Source organism: Bos grunniens, chromosome 2 (genome assembly GCF_055505025.1).
Source record: "Bos grunniens cultivar Pamir isolate PY7600 chromosome 2, Bosgru_T2T1.0, whole genome shotgun sequence".
NCBI classification, from domain to species: domain Eukaryota; kingdom Metazoa; phylum Chordata; class Mammalia; order Artiodactyla; family Bovidae; genus Bos; species Bos grunniens.
Window position 1 is genome coordinate 4,413,656 of NC_141166.1, and position 6,011 is coordinate 4,419,666.

Genomic DNA, 6,011 nt, shown 5'->3' on the forward strand with positions numbered 1-6,011 from the left:
CCCCTCAATATCTGATCACCCTTGAGACCTAATCAAATTCCTCATCCTCCATCATTCTTCACGTGATATCTGATCATCCTGGCCTGCCTTCAGCAGGAATCTTGTTGAGTCCATTTAGCAATCCCCCCACTTTAATTCTGATATTTTTAGTAGTTACCCATCCACACAGACACCTACCCTGCTCCCTGACTATAAATCCCCGCTTGTCCATGCTACATTCTAAACTGATTCCAGCTCTAAAGGTGGCTTGTTTTACACTATTGCAATTGTTTCTGGTTAGAACCTGCTTTTTCTGCTTTAACTACTGTCCAATTCTGGTTATCCTTTAACCTTATCCTTTTCTGGAAGATTCCTGGTTATTGTGTGGATCCCTCCACACTGACCTTCTCACCATATTCAGCTGCCCTATTCCTCTTTCAGCATTACTGGTCAGGGCATAGACGTGGATCACCATGGTATTGAATGGTTTGCCTTAGAAATGAACAGAGATCATTCTGTCATTTTTGAGACTGCATCCAAGTACTGCATTTCAGACTCTTTTGTTGACTATGATGGCTACTCTATTTCTTCTAAGGGATTCTTGCCTATAGTAGATACAATGGTCATCTGAGTTAAATTCATCCATTCTAGTCCATTTTAGTTCGCTGACTCCTAAAATGTCAAGATTCACTCTTGCCATCTCCTGTTTGACCACATCCAGTTTGCCTTGATGCCCGGACCTAACATTCCAGGTTCCTACGCAATATTGCTCTTTACAGCATTGGACCTTGCTTCCATCACCAGTCACACCCACAACTGGATATTGGTTTTGCTTTGGCTCCATCTCTTCATTCTTTCTGGAATTATTTCTCCACTGATCTCCAGTAGCATATTGGGCACCTACCGACCTGGGGAGTTCATCTTTCAATGTCCTATCTTCTTGCCTTTTCATACTGTTCATGGGGTTCTCAAGGCAGGAATACTGAAGTGGTTTGCCATTCCCTTCTCCAGTGGACCACATTTTGTCAGAACTCTCCACCATGACCCATCCATCTTGGGTGGCCCTACACAGCATGGCTCATAGTTTCATTGAGTCAGACAAGGCTATGGTCCATGGGATTAGACTGGTTCATTTTCTGTGATGGTGTCCTTTTCATTATAGAGGACTGGAAAGTAAAAGTAGGATGTCAAGAAAAACCTGGAGTAACAGGCAAATTTGCCCTTGGAGTACAGAATGAAGCAGGGCAAAGGCTAATAAAGTTCTGCCAAGAGAATGCACTGGTAATAGCAAACACCTTCTTCCAACAAAACAAGGGAAGACACTTGGACAGATGGTCCACCAGATGGTCAACACTGAAATCAGATTGATTATATTCTTTGCAGCCAAAGATGGAGAAGCTCTATACAGCCAGCAAAAACAAGACCTGGAGCTGACTATGGCTCATATCATGAACTCTTTATTGCCAAATTCAGACTAAAATTGAAGAAAGTAGGGAAAACCACTAGACCATTCAGGTATGACCTAAATCAAATCCCTAACGATTATACAGTAGAAGTGAGAAATACATTTAAGTGAGTAGATCTGATAGACAGAGTGCCTGATGAACTATGGATAGAGGTTCGTGACATTGTACAGGAGACAGGGAGCAAGATCATACCCAAGAAAAAGAAATGAAAAAAGCAAAATGGATGTCTGAGGAGGTCTTACAAACAGCTGTGAAAAGAAGAGAAGCGAAAAGCAAAGGAGAAAAGGAAAGATATACCCATTTGAATGCAGAGTTCCAAAGAACAGCAAGGAGAGCTAAGAAAGACTTCCTCAATGATCAGTGCAAAGAGGAAAACAATAGAATGGGAAAGACAAGAGATCTCTTCAAGAAAATTAGAGATACCAAGGGAACATTTCATGCAAAGATGGGCTCAATAAAGGACAGAAATGATATGGACCTAACAGTAGCAGAAGATATTAAGAAGAGGTGGCAAGAATACAGAGAAGAATTGTACAAAAAAAAAAGACTTTCACAACCCAGATAATCATGATGGTTGATCACTTACCTAGAGCCAGACATCCTGGAACGTGAAGTCAAGTGAGCCTTAGGAAGTATCACTATGGACAAAGCTAGTGAAGGTGATGGAATTCCAGTTGAGCTATTTCAAATCCTGGAAGATGATGCTGTGAAAGTGCTGCACTCAATATGCCAGCAAATTTGGAAAACTCAGCAGTGGCCCCAGGACTGGAAAAAGTAAGTTTTCATTCCAATCCGTCAGAAAGGCAATGCCAAAGAATTCACTACCACACAATTGCACTCATCTCACACACTAGTAAAGTAATGCTCAAAATTCTCCAAGCCAGGCTTCAGCAATACGTGAACCATGAGCTTCCAGATGTTCAATCTGGTTTTAGAAAAGGCAGAGAAACCAGAGATCAAATTGCCAACATCCACTGGATCATTGACAAAGCAAGAGAGTTCCAGAAAAATATCTATTTCTGCTTTATTGACTATGCCAAAGCCTTTGTGTGGATCACAATAAACTGTGGAAAATTCTTAAAGAGATGGGAATACCAGACCACTTGACCTGCCTCTTTAGAAACCTGTATACAGGTCAGGAAGCAATAGTTAGAACTGGACATGGAACAACAGACTGGTTCCAAATAGGAAAAGAAGTACGTCAAGGCTGTATATTGTCACCCTGCTTATTTAACTTATACACAGAGTACATCATGAGAAATGCTGGGCAGGATGAAGCACAAGCTGGAATCAAGATTGCCAGGAGAAATATCAATCACCTCAGATATGCAGATGACACCACTCTTATGGCAGAAAGAGAAGAAGAACTAAAGAGCTTCTTGATGAAAGTGAAAGAGGAGAGTGAAAAAGTTGGCCTAAAGCTCAACATTCAGAACACTAAGATCATGGCATCTGGTCCCATCACTTCATGGCAAATAGATGGAGAAACAGTGGAAACAGTGGCAGACTTTATTTTCTTGTCTCCAAAATCACTGCAGATGGTGACTGCAGCCATGAAATAAAAAGATGTTTACTTATTGGAAGAAAAGTTATGACCAACCTAGACAACATATTACAAAGCAGCGACATTACTTTGCCAACAAAGGTCATCTAGTCAAGGCTATGGTTTTTCTAGCAGTCTTGTATGGATGGGAGTTGGACTATAAAGAAAGCTGAGCACCGAAGAATTGATGCTTTCGTACTGTGGTGTTGGAGAAGACTCTTGAGAGTCCCTTGGACTGCAAGGAGATCCAACCAGTCCATCCTAAAGGAGACCAGTCCTGAATGTTCATTGGAAGGACTGATGTTGCAGCTGAAACTCCAATACTTTGGCCACCTGATGCAAAGAACTGACTCACTGGAAAAGACCCTGATGGTGGGAAAAATTGAAAGCAGGAGAAGGGGAGGACAGAGGATGAGATGGTTGGATGGCATCACCACTCAATGGACATGAGTTTGAGTAAACTCCGGGAGTTGCTGATGGACAGGGAGGCCTGGCGTGCTGCAGTCCATGGGGTCACAAAGAGTTGGACGTGACTGAGTGACAGAACTGAACTGATTCCTCTTTCAGCAAGGAGTTTGGGAGAATGTCGATGAATATTGTAGAAAGAAAAGTCTCATCTCAAATTCATTATTTCCAAAACAACAGATTCTGGGAATTGACAAACAACCCCTTTACCAACTCTAAGAACCCCTGATTTAGAGAATCAGAAAATTGTCTGGTCCTCATGTTTAAAACTCTTCAAGTCATCATTCTAAACAGCCAATTTAATACATCTGGAATGTTGCATAATTGGTTTCCTACAAATTAAAGTGAGCTAGCTGACAGACGCTACAATTACTCAGGTTTCAAACAAACATGTTGGTTGTAAACCTTGAACCTGTTATTATCTTCCCTCAGTTCAGTTCAGTTCAGTTGCTCAGTCGTGTCCAACTCTTTGTGACCCCATGAATTGCAGCACACCAGGCCTCCCTGTCCATCACCAGCTCCCAGAGTTCACTCAGACTCATGTCCATCGAGTCAGTGATGCCATCCAGCCATCTCATCCTCCGTCGTCCCCTTTTCCTCCTGCCCCCAATCCCTCCCAGCATCAGAGTCTTTTCCAATGAATCAACTCTTCGCATGAGGTGGCCAAAGTACTGGAGTTTCAGCTTTAGCATCATTCCTTCCAAAGAAATCCCAGGGCTGATCTTCAGAATGGACTGGTTGGATCTCCTTGCAGTCCAAGGGACTCTCAAGAGTCTTCTCCAACACCACATTTCAAAAGCATCAATTCTTCGGCGCTCAGCCTTCTTCACAGTCCAACTCTCACATCCATACATGACCACAGGTAAAACCATAGCCTTGACTAGACGGGCCTTTGTTGGCAAAGTAGTGTCTCTGCTTTTGAATATGCTATTATCTAGTTCTCTTTATCTAGAGACAATGGCACTGTTGCACTGAGCAGCCAAAGTTCTGACACGTTTCAGCTTTCAGATTCCCCTTTTTTTTTTAAATTATAATTTCTTTAAAAGACTTTTATTCTATAATGAAGTATAGTTGATTTACAACGTTGTATTAGTTTCAAGTATGCAAAGTGACTCGGTTTACATATACATATATCGATTCCTTTTCAGATTCTTTCCCCACATAGGTCATTACAGATTACTGAGTAGAGCTCCACGTACTGCACAGTAGTTCCTTGTTGACCATCTGTTTTATATACAGTAGTGTGTATATACTCATCCCAAACTCCTAATTTATCTCTCTTCCCCACCTTTCCCCTTTGGTAACCATAATTTTGTTTTCTATGTTTATGAATCTATTTCTGTTTTGTAAATAGTTTCATTTATATCATTTGTTAAAGATTCCACACATAAATGATATATGATATTTGTCTTTGTCTGACATACTTCACTTAGTATGATAATCTCTAGGTTCATCCATGGTGTTGCAAATGGCATTATTCCATTCTTTTTTATGGCTGAATAATGTTCCATTGTATATATATATACCACTTCTTCTTTATCCATTCATTCTGTCTATGGACATTTAGCCTGTTTCCATGTCTTGGCTCTTGTAAATAGTGTGAAGACTCTCTTTCTATGTAGAACATTCCAGAACCTTTTAAAAAATTGGAGTGTAATTGATTCACAATGTTGTGTTAGTTTCAGGTGTACAACAAAGTGGTTTGGTTTTATATGTGTGTGTGTGTGTGTGTGTACATACATATATTTTTGATTCTTTTCCAATGTAAGAAAAGAGATTGAATACAGCTCCTTGTGCTATACAGAGCATCCTTGTTGTTCCCTTTTATATACAGCAGCCTGTATCTGTTAATTCCAAAGTCCTAATTTATCCCTCCCCCGTTTGATGATGATAAGTTTGTTTTCTATATCTACAAGTCTGCTTCTGTTTTGTTATTAAGCTCATTTGTACTATATTTAAGATTCAACATGTAAGTGATATCACATAGCATTTGTCTTCCTCTGCACCCCAGACTTTTTAATATTTTATGCTTCTCAACGTGTTTTCAGATCCATGATTCAATATAGTCTCAACACATCCCATTTTACAGGGTGGGAAACTGAGAGACAGAGGGAACAGTGTCTTGCTTAAGGTCACACCCAAGTTAGCGGTTTCAGTGTCAACCTGCTGTCATAGGAGCGGAGAGTTACCCACTGGTGTCATCCACACACAGGCCCTGGTCCCCCAAGCCACAGTGACAACTGTCAACTGGAAAAAGAAAAAAAGCAGAACGTGAAAGTGGAGAGCTATGTTTCATTCAGTGGCCATTCAAGGACTTCAAGCCCCCAAGGCATCATCTCAAGTACCCTTGAGAAAACAGCTCCGAGGAGGCAAGGAGGGAGCCGGGATATAAAGAGCAGGTAGTTAATACTATGACTTATTATTATTATTACTACTACTATTTATTAACAGATACTGTAATAAAACTAGATATCTCCAGTTAAGGAATCTAATCCTTTTCTTTATTTCTTCAGGCTGCACTGCATGACATGCGGGATCTTAGTGCCCTGACCAGGAAT